The 15,714-nt window shown below is 37.5% G+C and overlaps 1 protein-coding gene and 1 long non-coding RNA gene across 2 annotated transcripts in view; one reads left to right on the plus strand and one right to left on the minus strand.

The window, feature by feature from the left end:
- Window positions 1–5,503, minus strand: part of LOC124310081 (uncharacterized) — a 67,887-nt gene extending 62,384 nt beyond the window's left edge. Inside the window, exon 1 of the mRNA XM_046773659.1 lies at window positions 5,139–5,503. The gene's annotated coding sequence lies outside the window, so the exon portion shown is untranslated. The remainder of the gene's footprint in view (window positions 1–5,138) is intronic.
- Window positions 5,504–5,694: 191 nt separating this feature from the next.
- On the plus strand, window positions 5,695–15,490 carry LOC124310089 (uncharacterized). The gene is made up of 3 exons (XR_006909621.1): window positions 5,695–5,903; window positions 12,858–12,956; window positions 15,257–15,490. It is a non-coding gene; the product is annotated as an uncharacterized LOC124310089 (long non-coding RNA).
- The last annotated feature ends 224 nt before the right edge of the window (window positions 15,491–15,714 follow it).

Here is a 15,714-nt window from a genome sequence, read left to right on the forward strand (position 1 = left end):
AAATCTGGGTCATGAAATAGGAAACGTGATAAAATGCGGTGTACAATTAATAGGACAAAGTGATGTAACACTAACTCACCTATCCGGAAAAATTGCAATGAAAAGAAGCCGGAATCGCAGTTCATAAAATAATCAAAAAATACAAAGAATAAAATAAAATACATATAAACAAAATAAAAGAAATAACTTTCATCCGATTAATTATAACTACGAAGCGCAAACTGTTAGTCGTAAAACATATAACCCCTTTATTTTCACGCGCTCAAAGCAAACAGACCGTTAAGGTTAACGTATAGTCGAAAAATAATATTTAGCCAAGTGTGAGGCGTTAAATAAAAGCTTAATCGTTACATTGCTCTGAAGAAACGACAACAATATTAAACAATACACACATGCATCATCTCGTCTAACAAATCCCATAAGCTTCTGCTCAACGTTTAATTTCGGGTCTTTTTTGGCAACCACAAAACTTCTTCCACCAAGGAATCTCTCATGGGAAACACACCATTTTTGTCTGGTTATAATTGCAAAGCAAACTGTTTGAACAAATTTTATCCAAACTCTATGGCAAATGTTTTGCGACACGAACGTATCGTCGACGGTAATAATAATTACTTCCCGTATTACAGCATCGATATATCCTTCGTCATGGAAAATGTTTTAGAGTAACAGAAGACCGTCACAATAGCTAGTTCGCAGTGAAACTTTTCCCAAACTTTACACGTACCGCATTTCGAGGCAGTCTGGGAACGGCAGACCGAGATTAAAATTGGCCAGTCACACACAACGATGGCTGTGTGGCGGCTCGTTAACGACTTCAATGTATGACGCGATCCCCGGCTTCTGAATATACGATACACAATAAAGTTTTTGGGACGCCATGTACGCTAGCTATTAGCTTATACAGATGCCGGAGCGAATGCGGGGGAGTAGAAGCAGGGAATAAAGAGCCTACGAAGTTGAGCTCGAGCTCACAGGCAACTCCGTGACTCAGGAGCCTGTTTCGAAAGTGGAGCAAGTCCGTGGTCGTTGTTGGTCTTATCGTCCGTCCAAATGGGCTTACACGATTCATCTACGACGAGTCGATTTTACACACGTACAAGACGGACTACCTTTGTCAAATGTCAAAGATCCATAGAAACATTGACATTCGTTGGGCTCAATTTCCGCCGTCGAAAACCTTCCCAATTCACAATTAAATGTCGTGATCTGCTGATCGGAATCACTGATCGAACTTCCGGGACTTAATTATATACCGCAATTATCACGAGTGTGCGGTTTTTCTGAAATTCGTTTTACTCGTCAGGTTTGTAACGGTGGTTTATTTTTTATCTGCCTTCATTTTCTATTTTTTTTTTTTTTTTTCCTTGTTTTCAGCGAAAATAAACTTGACCGTTGGAATTGCTTTAGCCAAAAAAACAGCCGTGATCTTCTAATGTTTATGCAAGAGTCTGTTCGCCTGATATATCTTAACGACTTTTCGTTTTGCTTTTTAAATCTTGCTGACAAGATGGAAATTAAAGCTTGACTGAATTTTAACTCTCTCAATTAAGTAATAATTAGTCAAGCTCCGGACAGCAGATGCCGTAGCCGCGCGTCCATCATAATCGATCATTTATATTCCTCCTCCCCCCCCTCCCTCCCCCGCCCATTTCTCCGGTCAATCCTTCAGTTAACTAAGCTAATTAACTTTACAGTTAAATCTAACCTACGGGCACCGCTCCAGCATTCTCGACTAAAAACTTTAGAAATATCTTCGATATTATACCTGCGCTGAAACCATTTCGCAAATCTTCGCCTTCCTTTCCGCAAGGTAAACGTAACTATCCTGCGTGATTGCGGAGTGCAAATATAACTGAAGGTATATCAGAGCTTCTTATCCTAGCTCTCCGTTATATTCTGCGTCACTCGATGCAGCCGCAATGCAGTCTTATCGCTCAGTTATAGTTGCGATAAGACAACTGCAACTTGGGCACACCTTTGCCGCTGTCAATTACGTTGTTTAATAATCAGGCTTCATAATCGAAAAGCTAATTAGCTACAAATGACTGATACTCGAACGTTTCTAGTAACCCTAATTCATTTCTAGCAACGCAAGTAACGTCTTGTAGCAATTTTTAGAATGATTAATGCCTGGTTAAGTGACGAGCTGTGAATAATTACACCCTGATCGTACACTTTATGTTCATTTCACATAAACGTTTTACTTAGATTCATTGCTGCCAACATGAATCTTAATTGCCGTGCCAGCATTTAAGGCGTTCCGTAACGCTTCCAGAGTTCATTAATCACTAGCGATTGATAAAAATGACACAGAATTGAACAGTTTGTCGATTTTTTGGCAGATTAAACGAATTGAAATACAAGATAATTTTTCTAATTTCCCGCTAAATTGCGACGTGTTTATTTTTATATATTTTCGTGTAAGCAATTACACTTTGACCATCGATACGCCAATATGAATCTTAAAAATAAGCCTTGCAAGCAGTTTTTGTCAATCTGTAAGCTTATAAGGTACAATTTTCGAATGTTATTACATCATTGAATCTGCATTTTCCCCATTCCTCAGAGTTAAAAACTACCGGTCCCCCTGTAAGTATCAAACAAGAATGGTACCTCCTTATCGCTTATATGGTATAACGATTTGATCTTTTCGAAAGTGCAGATGCGGCGCGACGACGAGCTGCGTCTAAATATACAGCTAATCCAAACGAAGCGACGATTTCAAATAGTAAATCCTGAAGCAATGTATTCAGGGTTTCTAATTATAATCGGCTTTAAAAACCAGCGGGGTACAGTGATCAGACTTTTCGTCTGTAAGGTGAGGACGCGTTATTATACACCGAACCGTCGAAAAGCACTTTTTAAAATTCCATTCGAGATAAAGTCTGAAATACTCGCCGAAAGAGCGATATAGCTGAAAATTCAACTCTCTCTTATCACCGTGATAGCTGCCGGTATCCTAACATTATCCGTTGCTCCATACGGGGTAATAAATATTCCAAGATCTGTCGCAACGTCTCGCAACCTGGTCGTTTAAAAAATCTTCTAAAACATCGATTGCGGTACGCAGCTGAGCCAACAACAATGATTCATCCGTTGATCGCACAATTGCAGCTTACGAAATGAATGCAGCGTGACAATGACGAACTTGCAATATGCGGCATATCTAGGAATGAGGTATATATATATATATACGCAGTACTGCTGTTCAACTTCTTTGCTGACGGAAATCAATCTTGTTAAGCTTTTTTTTAATTGCAACTACTAGTAGTGGAAACGCTGGCGTAAAATCAATTATGATTCCTGTCACGGATAGTTTTCTTTTCTTTTTTTTTTTTTTTGTTTTTGCGAATGGAACATGTATTGCAAAATGCAGCTATAATATGGGATAAATGAACCAGAGGTCTGGTATTGCAAATATGGCAGTTCACGCTGTTCAGTTGGCATGTTTTGTTTATCGTTGAATTTCACGCCCGTCAAGCGAGGAACAGCTGCGATATTGATACTGAATCATTGGACGCGAGTCACAAGAATTTACGCAACATATTCGTTTTTCATTTATTACAAAAACTTCACGGTAAGCTTTGAAGAACCGAACGGAAATATAAGGAGAGAGTTACGATTCTGCGATACTGATTTCCTCACTTTGTGTCTAAAATAAAGCGTGAAATGAGCAATAAAGCTCCTCGTAACACAAATGCGCGGAAATCGCCGTATATTTTCTATCGGAACGAACGAGTGTCGAGATACTTCCGGTCACTGACCAGGGAACGTTGAAACATTCGAGCATTGTAACAACCTTCAATTATACAATTCAAGTGAAAGAGCGCGATTCGTGTTAACGCACGCATCGAGTGTCTGCGAGTTATGCGTTCATTTACCGCAAATTTGTTCTACATGGAAAAATATCATTATTTGCTTTCTTTAAAAAAGACAACTTCCCTCTCATATTTTTCAATCAATAAACCGAACTCGTAGATCGTTGTAAGAGGTTGCAGTCAAAATTGACGCTCAATTTATGCAAATTTATGACAACTCCGAAGTATCAATCTCATACATGATAAGATATAAAAGTATGCGTGCAATAATACGACGCGTGTAAAAGTAATACTTTCGTAGAAAGTCAGGTTAGAGAGTTTCGAGATTCTCGTTCGACGATACGGGAGGGAAAGAGAAAGAAAAGTTTTGAAATAAAAAAAAGAAAATTAATCACTAAGAAAATAATGTGGACCGTGACTCTGTTCTAACCGTGAATCCTATTAAACATTGCGTAAGTGTATAGACTGCACGTTCAATGTCACTGCCGCGAACTTCTTGATTGCTTTTTCCTCTCATCCAGTTTCTTTCTTTTTTCTCTACTTTTCGCCGTAGTATTTATCGAGGAAAAATGCGGAGAACAAATACGTACAGAAAGTGAAAAAAGTTCGCATTCGGCGAGACGAAACGATGTAAAATAAGAAGGGCGGAATGATACGCGTATGAAAGGTTGATAAACAAACCGCAACGAATGATCTCTTTCTGTGCCACACGTCATATTTATTGCATATACATATATATGCCGAGACTGGAAGCAGGAAGTTTTCGTTGGTACAGCGGAAGTAATAGCAAAATCCACTTCAACCTAGATAGTTTATTCATACTCCTATTTCCTACTGAAAATCAGTTCTTGTGCTGCTTGTACGGAAAACTTGACTGAATATTTAAAAAACATAAATTTACAAAAGGTTTTACACAGTCACGATTTTTACTAATTCAGTTATTTTTTGAAAACATCATTTATTGTACTACTGTCAAAGATCTCGATTTATTAAAATTCCACGATATTTCTACTCCTCAGGTTTCATCAACTTTAAAAAATGGTTGATCACTAATTTTTCGTAAACATTTGGAAAAAAAATCGAAATTATTATACCTTGAAAACCTTCACAGGCCGGCAAAATTTGTCTAAAAATTGCAGAGCCTGAAATGCAAGAGGACTCAGCGATTCAACACCGACTATGATCGGACTGTTTTCTCCAAACATTTTTCATTCCTTGAACGTCACGATTTCCTGATTATTCCAGTTCACAGTGCGAACTGTTTCTATATAATCGTTGTAAACATAGTGAAGTTATTTACGTCCGCCGGTTCCTTACCTCAGACGAAAAAGACCCGCGGAAACGGCGTCGAAGAAGACCCACGCTCACGAGATGATCGCCTGATGTTTCAAACTACCGGCTCACCTTACTTTCCTGTCCTTAAAGCACGTGCGGTCCTTCAATTTGACCGTGGTCGTAAACTCAGGTCCGATCTAACGGCACGATCCAGGTTTCAAAGTCGTTCATTTAAAAAGAGGCAAAAACGCGCGCATTCAAAAAGATTCTCGCCTTTTTCTCCGCCGTTTCTTTCCGGCCCCATCTCGTAGTTTTTACTAAAAATTGACCAACATTTCGGATCAGCAGTTCTGGACTTTGGCCGAAGCCGTAGCTTCCTCACTTCAACACGACTACGAAACGTCAACTGTCACTCACTTCGCTCGCATGGTTTGATTGGTTTTTTTCGCGCGCTTTCTTATTTTCAAATCGTCGAGAACGTCGGAAGCGCCCGCTTCTCGAACTAATTTCTCAAAGGCCAACTTGTCACAGCCGCGAAACGTCACTTCGGTAAGAGAGCTACTGCGCGCCGAAGTGGGGAACGTCCATGCTTCGTCAGCCGGCTGTCTACGGATACTAAAGTCCATATGGGCGCCACGCTACTCAAACACCGAGCCGAGCAAGATGGCTGCCGAAACAAGCTGCGCAATTGGTTGTCCGGGGTCGAGTGGGTTCTCAACCTTATCGCGCCTCGCCGTGAGCGATAAGCATTCGCTGCGTGACAGATTTGAACTCAGTCTTCACAGCCCCTGCACTGCAAACTGCAAGGTACAAATTTCACTTGGCAAACTCTCGATTATCAATAATATCAGAGATGTAACATTTTTCTTCATCTTTTTTCAACACCGAACGCGTCTCGCTTTCACTTTTATTTTTATAAATAGAAACTCTGTTTTGTGCGTGGATAAATTTTCTACAAGTACGTTTACAAGTATTTTTTTACTTTGTTCAACTACAGATTTTGAGGGAAAAAAAAGTTGCAAGTTTGGACAGAATTACAAAAATTTGAGAACCATTTGATCTCTCGAAATTTTTTAAAAATTAAGGGGTGGTTTGATTTCAATTATTTTAATAAATCGATTGAATTACATTTTACTCCATTTTCAATTGGAATTTCTGGAGATTTATTTTGCGATACTTTGTTCACTAACTGGATTACGGGTTTTATCGAAATTATAGTACGGTCTGAAGATAATCTCATCAATAATTTTGACTAACATTCTATCGGATGGGTTGTATAAAATTTGAGAATACGTTACACATTCATTATTTTATGATAGTTGCGTTTCATAACCAGGTATATCGATGTTAAAATCATTGCTAACGAAATTTCTCTATAGCGTTTCAAATTGTTATAACCATTCTTTGAAGACAATACAAGGATTTTGAATTTCACGCCACGATAATATCATTTTTTTGATCTTCATGCGCTAATTTGTTTCATAGACGCAAGAATCACACGTGTATAATTTTATTCATTCCCGCTCTGTGTGCTCTTTCTAACACCAGACTGCGTTATGGATGATAATTTTATTCCAGAACTGGATAAAATATTTTAGCCTGTATGTAAAGAAACGATTCTACAAATAAACCGGTTCTTATTCAAAAAATAGATTTACTATTTTGCTATAATGTTGCGTTCACATTTTTCAATGTATTAGAAACCCTTGGATTTATGATTGAAGTTCAGGTTGATGAAAATAATATTCAGGCATCCCTGAAATCTTCGGAATGCCAAACTTCCACCTCAAACTGCGTAATTAATAACTGCACGTGAAATTGATAAGTAAGTGTTTCATTGTTGTTGTTTTATGAAAGAATGTAAATTCGAAAAATTCGCGATTTCGAAAAATTAACAACGGAGCCAGGAATCGAACCTGGCGTCTAGAGATGCTTGACCGGAGCCTTACTCCACTAGACCACCTAGCCGCTCTGACTCTGTCGTCGTTAATTTCTCTCATCACCAGTGAGTTCGAATTTGTTTTCCTGTACCCGGTTTATGTGTGAATAAGAAGTTTCTTCTCTTCAAGCACTGTGTATAAGGAGGACTATAATGTGTAGAATGTAGTGTTTACCCTTTTGAATTTTTGTTGTTGTTTTATGCTCAATTTAGAGGTCACCAGTCTTCAAAGAGTTGGATTTTTCACGTTCTGTTAACAATATGTATACATAGTTTTTAAAAATATTTTACCTTCGTTTGGTTAATTATTTGCATCGCGGCTAGGCGTTTGTGCATATTTTTCTTCAATAAAATATAGCGGTATCCGAATGTCAAAAAATGTTAAGGATTCGTCCTTTTCACATTATAAAATAGCACGATGCCTGCACAAAGCCGGGAAGGCCACGCGTTAACATTTAAAAACCGTGATTTTTCAAGCCATCTTATAATTCACGGTATTACACGTGTATCTACAGGGTGTCCCAATTTAAAAGACGCGTCACGTGTTTAGCCTACCTAACGGTTCGATTGAAAAATGCGTTCCACAAAAGTTTTATGGTTCAGAGTGGAACACGTGAAGAATTTTTTTTCATGCGGTCTCAACATCATAACCGGGCGATGCTGTGGAGGATGGACCAGTTTTTTTTAATGGAATCATACATTTTTATTTCAACTCAGATATTCTTCATTCGAAAAATGTACAACTTTCCTAAGAATTTTTTTTTTTTCTCTAAAGCGAACAGTTCCTGAGATACACCAAAAAATCAAATCCTGCAAGACACGGGGAGGGATTGAGACATGATGAATAGAATTACTAATGCGTGCAAGGCAATTCCAAGGGGAATCCTTTCGAATCGACCTCCCCGTGTCTTGCAGAATTTGATTCTCTGTCGTATCTCACGAACTATTCACTATATTAAAAAAAAAGTTAAATAAACAAAAATTCTTCATGTTTCCCAATCCGAACCACATAACTTTTGTAGGACATTTTTTTCTAATTGAACCATTAGTTCGGCTAAAAACGTAATGCGTCTTTTGAATTGCGACACCCAGTATATATATATATATGTACATACCTATGTACTTTGATGATATTTTGCACTTGCCGCAGGTTCTAAATATAAGTCGGTGTGTGTGAGTCGAGGGGCTGCCTCGGAACGGCCGGCAGTGGCCAACGGCTGAAAAGCCCTTCAGGATGAGTCCTTAATTTACCTGAACTTATACCTGAAGGGCATATTACGGCCCCACTTTTCTCTCGCCAGGGACCGTCGCGCCCATTTCTTTGCGGTAGTGATTCGAGCAATTTAACGACGGTAAGAGTTTTTCTACGAGATCAGCCTGCGTGCGGAGCGTGAAGTTCATTATCCAAAAACAATCAAGGCGGACTCGTGACGTGCCAGGCGTTGAACGTCTCGTTGAAGTTGTGATATTGAAATCTGTGAAGAAGAATTTGAAAGGTTCTGTCCGGATAAGAATGGTGAATTTGTCCCCACCGAATTTTGTGGTATCTATTTTTTCGAAAGTTCCTAACGTGAAAAAAAAAACATTCTTGTAACATTATAGCTTTCCACGTCAATTTCGAGGAGTCTTTGTGCCGGAAAAACCCGTGGTTTAATTTTTTCAGTTTTTAAATACCAAAAGATGATCGAAATATGTGAAAGTATTCCGAAGAATCGAAAATATTTTAATATTCGTGGGAGAATTTCTTCCAGTTTTGCAATGCTAAACTCAATTTTCAATCAGCGAATCTTTTGTTAAAAATTATTGTACAGTGTATCAATTTTTCTACTATTATGAAATAAATTCACGTTATTCCACTCTTCATTCGCTGAAAATTGAATGAAAAAAGTTTCAAAATTTGACCTTCTATACATTTAAGAAAAATAAAAACGACAAACTTTCATATTTTTCGTTGAAAATCCATACATAAATCATTCTTGGGGTTTAATTATTGGATGGCCATGGCCGGAGTAGTTGTGAGACGTAACAAATGGAGCCAAGAAATAAGATTTTATTTCTCATTCTGTATATATTTGAATTTTCGACGTCATTTAAACACTAAAAACGGATTAAATGAAATTCATACAAAGCTCAGAAAATACGAATCGATCAATTTCAAAATAACGGAAGCTTTTGTTTAATCCGTTTCAAATCTCGGGATATATTATCAGGTGTTCATTTTTGCAAATAACTTGTACTCATACGGATACATTTCTTTCATCAAGAACTATACCGCGAATCGATTACTCAATTTCTTACTATAGATAAATTTCAAGGCAATTTAAAAACGCCGTGCAGAAAAATGACGCTGCTTCTATTGTGAACGAGACCAAGACAGCTGATCAAAATTTACCCAAGGCCATATATGACCTGGTTCAGTTTGAAAGTGAATCTGGTGGCGAAGGGTAAACTCGTTTCGAAATCAAGATTTCTTTCGCAAGAGAACAATCGCGCGTTACAATTTCTGTGTGTGTATACAACATATTTTCCAACTTGGCCGATTCCGCGACCGATATTCTAGAAGCAAGCTTCTAATTCGCAAAAACGTTGGTCAAAAAGTGGCTAGCAGCCAATTCCAGGTCGCAAAGAATAGCAGAACATACTATAGCTGCTAAATTTATACAGTTATATTCAAACGACCGGCTGAGTAACGCGTGTATCACGTATGTACGTAATCTCTGGAACAACAAACACTCTGCATTATACATGTAGCCAGGTAGATAGGTACGTTATACGCTCGTCTCTCCGCAAGGTGTATTCTTATTCTCTACGCGTGTTTCTCCATCGCTACCCTGACACAAGCAAACACACACGCGTGTAATGAGCAAAAGGTTACACGGCAATGCAAAGCGGAGAATCTTTCATGTATGCGGGATTCGAATCACGGGAACAAAATAGGAGAATGTAAATCCTCTCTCTCTATCTCTGCAAGTATCATCTTCCTTTTCTTCTTACTCGCGTAAGACGACGATGGAGTAGAATTTTTTTTTTTACACTGTCTGCTCTTACGAAACATCGATGATACTTGGTGTGTATAACATGATTAGTAAAACCACTTGCGGATACTTGCGAACACGGGAAAACGGTTCGACAATCGATTACGTATTACACAGGTACTTTGATAACGCGTTCGGAAGAATAACGAAGGCGATGTAAAATGTTATAAAAAATTAGCCAGGGAAAACTTTGAGTGGATTAATTGCAAATCTCTTACAGCTTGTATGAGGGGCATGGGAAAATTAGAGCTGAGATATGAAATCGATTATTGAATCCTGTGTCAATCCAGATTAGATGATAGAAACTTCGATTTCTCGGCAAAATGTAGTAATACTATTTTTTAATTACTATTGATAAAAATAAAGCATTTCTAAATACGATCACTTGTCCTCAATGCGCTAATTCTGTTCATCACTGTAAACTATTTTGTAATATTTAGTCATTTCGTGGCCATCCAATTCTACAATTATACCAGAAACGCCATGCCACTCTATGTGCAAAGTTTATAGTTTTGCTAAGATACCGCAAATCGTGTGAAACTTGATCCAATGGCTTTTGAAAAATCCCTGAATGAATTAACGTCTTCGACTCGTTGCCGGATGATTAAAAAAATGTGTACACAAAAGCTATGCTATCCGTATGTAATAACGGTGGTGCCACCATGAATCGTTATTTATAGATAGGTATACTTTTGTAAATAAACATTCGCCTCGGTTACTTAAGAAATTCCGGCTAGACTAGCCGTAGCGATGAAATATTATTCTTGTAGTGATTAGAACAGAATCTCGAAAGTGAACCGATATCAATCGACACCCTCAAATAGCATTGGAGGTATAACGGTACACGCCTTTTTAACTAATTTATCTAATCTCTATCAACGCGAAGAGGAGATTTTTACTGAATATTCGCAGAAATTTATCTCTGAATTTCTTTTTTTCTTTTTTTAGCTGAAACGTACAGCAGCAACGTGATAACCTCAGAGTAAAAATAAACCGTACCTTGAATTTTGTACGACAAAATTTGAGATCTTTTAACTCGTATAAGGTACGTACACAGGCTGAATATGACAAACGATAATGTGCGACTCGGCGACGGTTCTGCGCGTTAAAGATAATTTACCCAACCTGCCTAGATTACCGGTTGAAATACGCCGTTGAAAATGTTGACAGCAAGACACTCTCTGTTCGGATAAAATTTTTACAGACAACACCTGCGGCTGCACGGAGCGGCGATAAAGCACAACAAACGATCGTTCAGTTCAGTTTCACCTAGGCTTCTGGAGACGTTACTCCTGTGCTTCATCGGGCATTTAACGAGATTCGACACTTGAAAAATACATTTACATATTACCGTGCTTCGGTCGATTTGAATAAAAAACTTAAATCCAATCACACCAGAAAATGTCCCCAACCAATGTGTTGAAAAATAGTGGGGAAATTTTCCAAAATATATGACATGACGTGAAACACCGTTGTAAAGTCATACTACTATATTATTCATAGAAATTTCGGAAAGTTGGTTATCCAAAGTTCTGAAAAGTTTGAAACTCAACGTGTATCGAGTCGTAGTTGGTACTTATCGGATGGAGAAGTTTTGAATTATACGAAAATGGATATCAAACCAGATTTTATCACAAATAAATTTCCTAAAATTCGTGAAATTTTCACAGTATCTTCTCATTATTGCAGCTATGATACATTTTCAAAATTCTACCTATCGAAAGTTAACTTTTTCCAGAATATAATTTCTTTAACGCGATGTGGGAACTTTGTTTTCCATGTAAACATTGTACCTATTTTCATGAGATATTGTTTAAACAAAATACATTCTTCGGTTCAGTTTATATCGTGCTTTTATATTCCTCTTTATGTGATCTACGAAATACCAAATTCTTAAAAAAAAAACGAAGTCACGATATCTGAGATCGATTTTAACTGGTACTCAGCTAACAATAATTCAACATATAGTCACTAAGAAAAAATATTTTATAGGTCAGAAGACAACTAATGAATTAGTTTGATAACAGAATTTATTTTCTCAGTGACGCATACCAATACTACAACTTGCATATGTCAAAGAAAAAAGCGCTATTAGCCGGACAATTATATTGGCAGATGGCGGGTTACGCAGAGGTGGCCATGCACTATAACCGAGATGTTAATGTAAATCAGTTTTATTATCCACTCAATTATCCGAATGCTGCGACTGCATTTATTCTGCTTCGGCTCATGTAGTACGGATGAGAAGCTTCTTATCCGAGCTGAACATTGACCGTAAATGGAATTTCCATTGCAGTGGACGTAATATCTGGCCTTGAGTGCTCCTGTAGATTATTAGTCAAGTCTCTGGCTATGAACTATGGGGAACATTAGCCAGACCCAAGTAGCCTATGTTCCTGATCTTAGTCCTGCCGAACAATGCAGCAACAAGTATAACCAGACCCAGACGAATAATTCATTGAAATGGGAACCCATCGGAATACTTTTGTGAAACAAATCAAGAAAAAATACGTCTGCCTCACACTTACGAATTTCAGCATGAACGTATTGCTGCTTGTTGGCAAGTTTTTTTTCGTTATTTCAAAAATTCCAATAAAAGAAAAATTTATTGATCGTGAAACAATGTTACAATGGATTAACATACGAATAAATCATTTTTCTGGTGTGAAATTCGTGACTTGTAATAAAAGTAAACTTTCCGTCAAACTGGGATTGACATTCAGTGGCTGGTTATTTTCATTTCTTATCGTGGGCATTCTATGCATAATAAAATTGTCTAATTTTCAGAGAGACACTGCCAGAGAAAGGGAATAAAGGTTCACGAACAAGCCAGAGCAACGGACTGAGAAAAGAGACACACTTCCATTTGAATCACGCGATGCATAGGTAAGTATCACTTGCCCTTTACGATTTACCGCCCCTCGTCAACTTGACAAAGAGAGGCTACGGGTGGTATTTTAAAACACAGCTCACACAATATTTCGGAAAATTATCCAACATAGGATCATTGTGGGTATTTTTAATAAATGAATATTCAAAGAGGATTCAATTTGTGGCAAATCATCCGTGAATAAAGTTAGAACAAGTGTTCCGATTGAACCAGATGACCGGGATTCTGTAATTTCATTCGGAAGTTGAATTTCTTAGTTACAGTACAATGAGCTAAAAAATGGCGTAAAAAATTGGACGTTTTTTTCAATGACATCTGCTGTATAGATGGTAAAAAAAATTTGTCGTAGTCTATTTCGCCGAGAGTAATTGAAAAGGGGTTTGAAAATTTTAGAAACAGTTGCATCTAAATTTCATATTCATTGTTCATTATTCATGCAACACGGAACGCTAATAAAATCGTCTTGTGCATGACTGTACCTTGCATGTAAAAATGATCTTGATAAATCTGTGAGATTTACCGGCTGTGTGCCTACCTATATATTGCGTCTTATCAACAACATCCAGCTGTTTAACATAATGAATTATCACAATGAAAACACATCGTCATCACTTAGATAAATTGTAATAAGTTTACCTATTTTCTGGGGAAACGAGTGTTTGCATTTTATTATTTATCGTGATGTCATGCTTTTAATTAGTCACTTATCATTCGATCCGTGATCCTCGACGCAATAGTTGCTCTACGCGCTTCTCTTGTTTCCTCATTTTTCATACAGTAAATTCGTACCCTACAATCTAAGATGTGATACGCTAATTGCGAGTGGTTTTGCAAATTAATGTATCGTTAAACATTTAAAACTCTTTTTGCGGTAAGAAGAATAATGCGCGCTTTTCAACGGTACACCTACTTTCACGGTTGTTAATTTAGTTATTTTCGTATCAAGTTTTTTATATGATAATTTTTTGTATTTCATTTTGAAATCCGATTCATTGCGTTCCGCAGTTAGATCTCTTTTTGAATCGCGCAGAAATTAAATGATCGAATGAAGGATGCAGTCTAAGGAAAAATTCTCCCATTAAATTCTACAAGAAATGTTCCAAACCATTTTGTAATCTTCGCGAGGAATATCAATTTATTGAGGAAAAATTTGTCTGATTTATTACGACATTTTTTCCCTTTTATTTCTTGGAAACCGAGGAGTTTTTCGCGTTTTCCGATTAGTTTGAACTAATTTGAGTGTTCTGTATTTCCCGTAATGCTGGGGAAAAAATTCCAAATTTCTCGCGAATACTTTTGTTTTTCAAAAGCATCGATATCAATAAGTAAGCATTGTAATTAACCGTTCATATAAATCGAATCCTTAGAATCGCCGAGAAATAAAGACACTGCTGGAAGACGTAAAAATTGCGCAAAAATTACGAAAACAAAAACGAAATAAACTTCATGAATACAGAGTAGAGGAACATTGTCGTCGGAAAAATATTGAGAATATCAGGGATTCTCAAGAATTTACAAGGGATAGCAATTTTCCATGTCGTCTGGAAAAATAATCTAAAAAAAGTGTTACAGCGCGACAAAAACAAAATTACCAAAATGAAATGATAGAACGTATCGATTTACATAATATCACAGATAAGCGATCAGTCGTACCTTACGCAAGTGTTGATTTTTAGTTTTGTTAATCTACTCGTACCTCAGCGCGTAGTTTTTCAGTACCGTTATATAGTATACGCCGTGTGTACGATATTGTGGTCACGTATAAAAACCGGGAGGGACCAAACTGGTTTTTGTTTCGTTCCTACTGCCGTGAAGCGAGTAGGTGCGAGGCGCACAGCATCCAAGAGACGAAAACTCGATCCAGCAACGTGTGCCTCCGGATAATCTTAGGGTACACACGTATACACTTTGTACGTGCTCACACGTGCACGAAAAAACCAGTTCCGCCTTTTACCGGCAACCCAAGTTACTTTCCCGCTCAGTTTGGTTGCCTATCGGCAGGCGCGTTATTATTCTCAAATTAATTTTCGTTCATATTTTGAAACCCGTCAATTTTTCAATGTTGACAAATGAATCACTAAAGTTTTACTCTATGCGCGGTGATTGGAATTGACACAAATTTATCTTATAAAACAGAATCTATCATTCCTGACCTGTGACTAGAATAACTGCAAAAAAAAGAATCATATCTCTACATTGAAAATACGTAAGGGGAATACATAGTACAATAATTGATTAAAGAAAAATATTTTATCTCAATTACGTATGGTGAAAGGTCTTTACTTTTTATTTTAAGAACTGGAAAAAGACATTTTTACGTTGCTCACATAATGCAGAAAGATGTGAAGACGCTGGTATAGGGAAGCCTCACCAGAGGCTATGGTTGGAATTTATGACGTTATGCCCCGTGCATGCACAAAGTATATACGGAGAACCGGGTTGAAGATGTGATGTTCTATAGAATACGCTCAGAGTCTGTATTTACCCTTCATGATCAGACAAAATAAATACAGAAGAAAGTGATTCCTAATTTCCGCATGTTTCGTTCTACTTTCCTACTTGTAACAAAACCAAATTCACTATTTTTCAGAGATTTACCGGTACGTTACCATTTTCGTTTGTTCATTTTTTCATGCACAATTTTGTGATGGATAACGTAAAACGTCATCATGACCAAAGAGCATTATCCTAATATCTCGCGATTGGGGGGAACAATTTATGGTGGGACGTCTTTCAATACCTACTACCATTAAA

The sequence above is a fragment of the Neodiprion virginianus genome, chromosome 1 (assembly GCF_021901495.1).
Source record: "Neodiprion virginianus isolate iyNeoVirg1 chromosome 1, iyNeoVirg1.1, whole genome shotgun sequence".
Taxonomy (NCBI): Eukaryota; Metazoa; Arthropoda; class Insecta; order Hymenoptera; family Diprionidae; genus Neodiprion; species Neodiprion virginianus.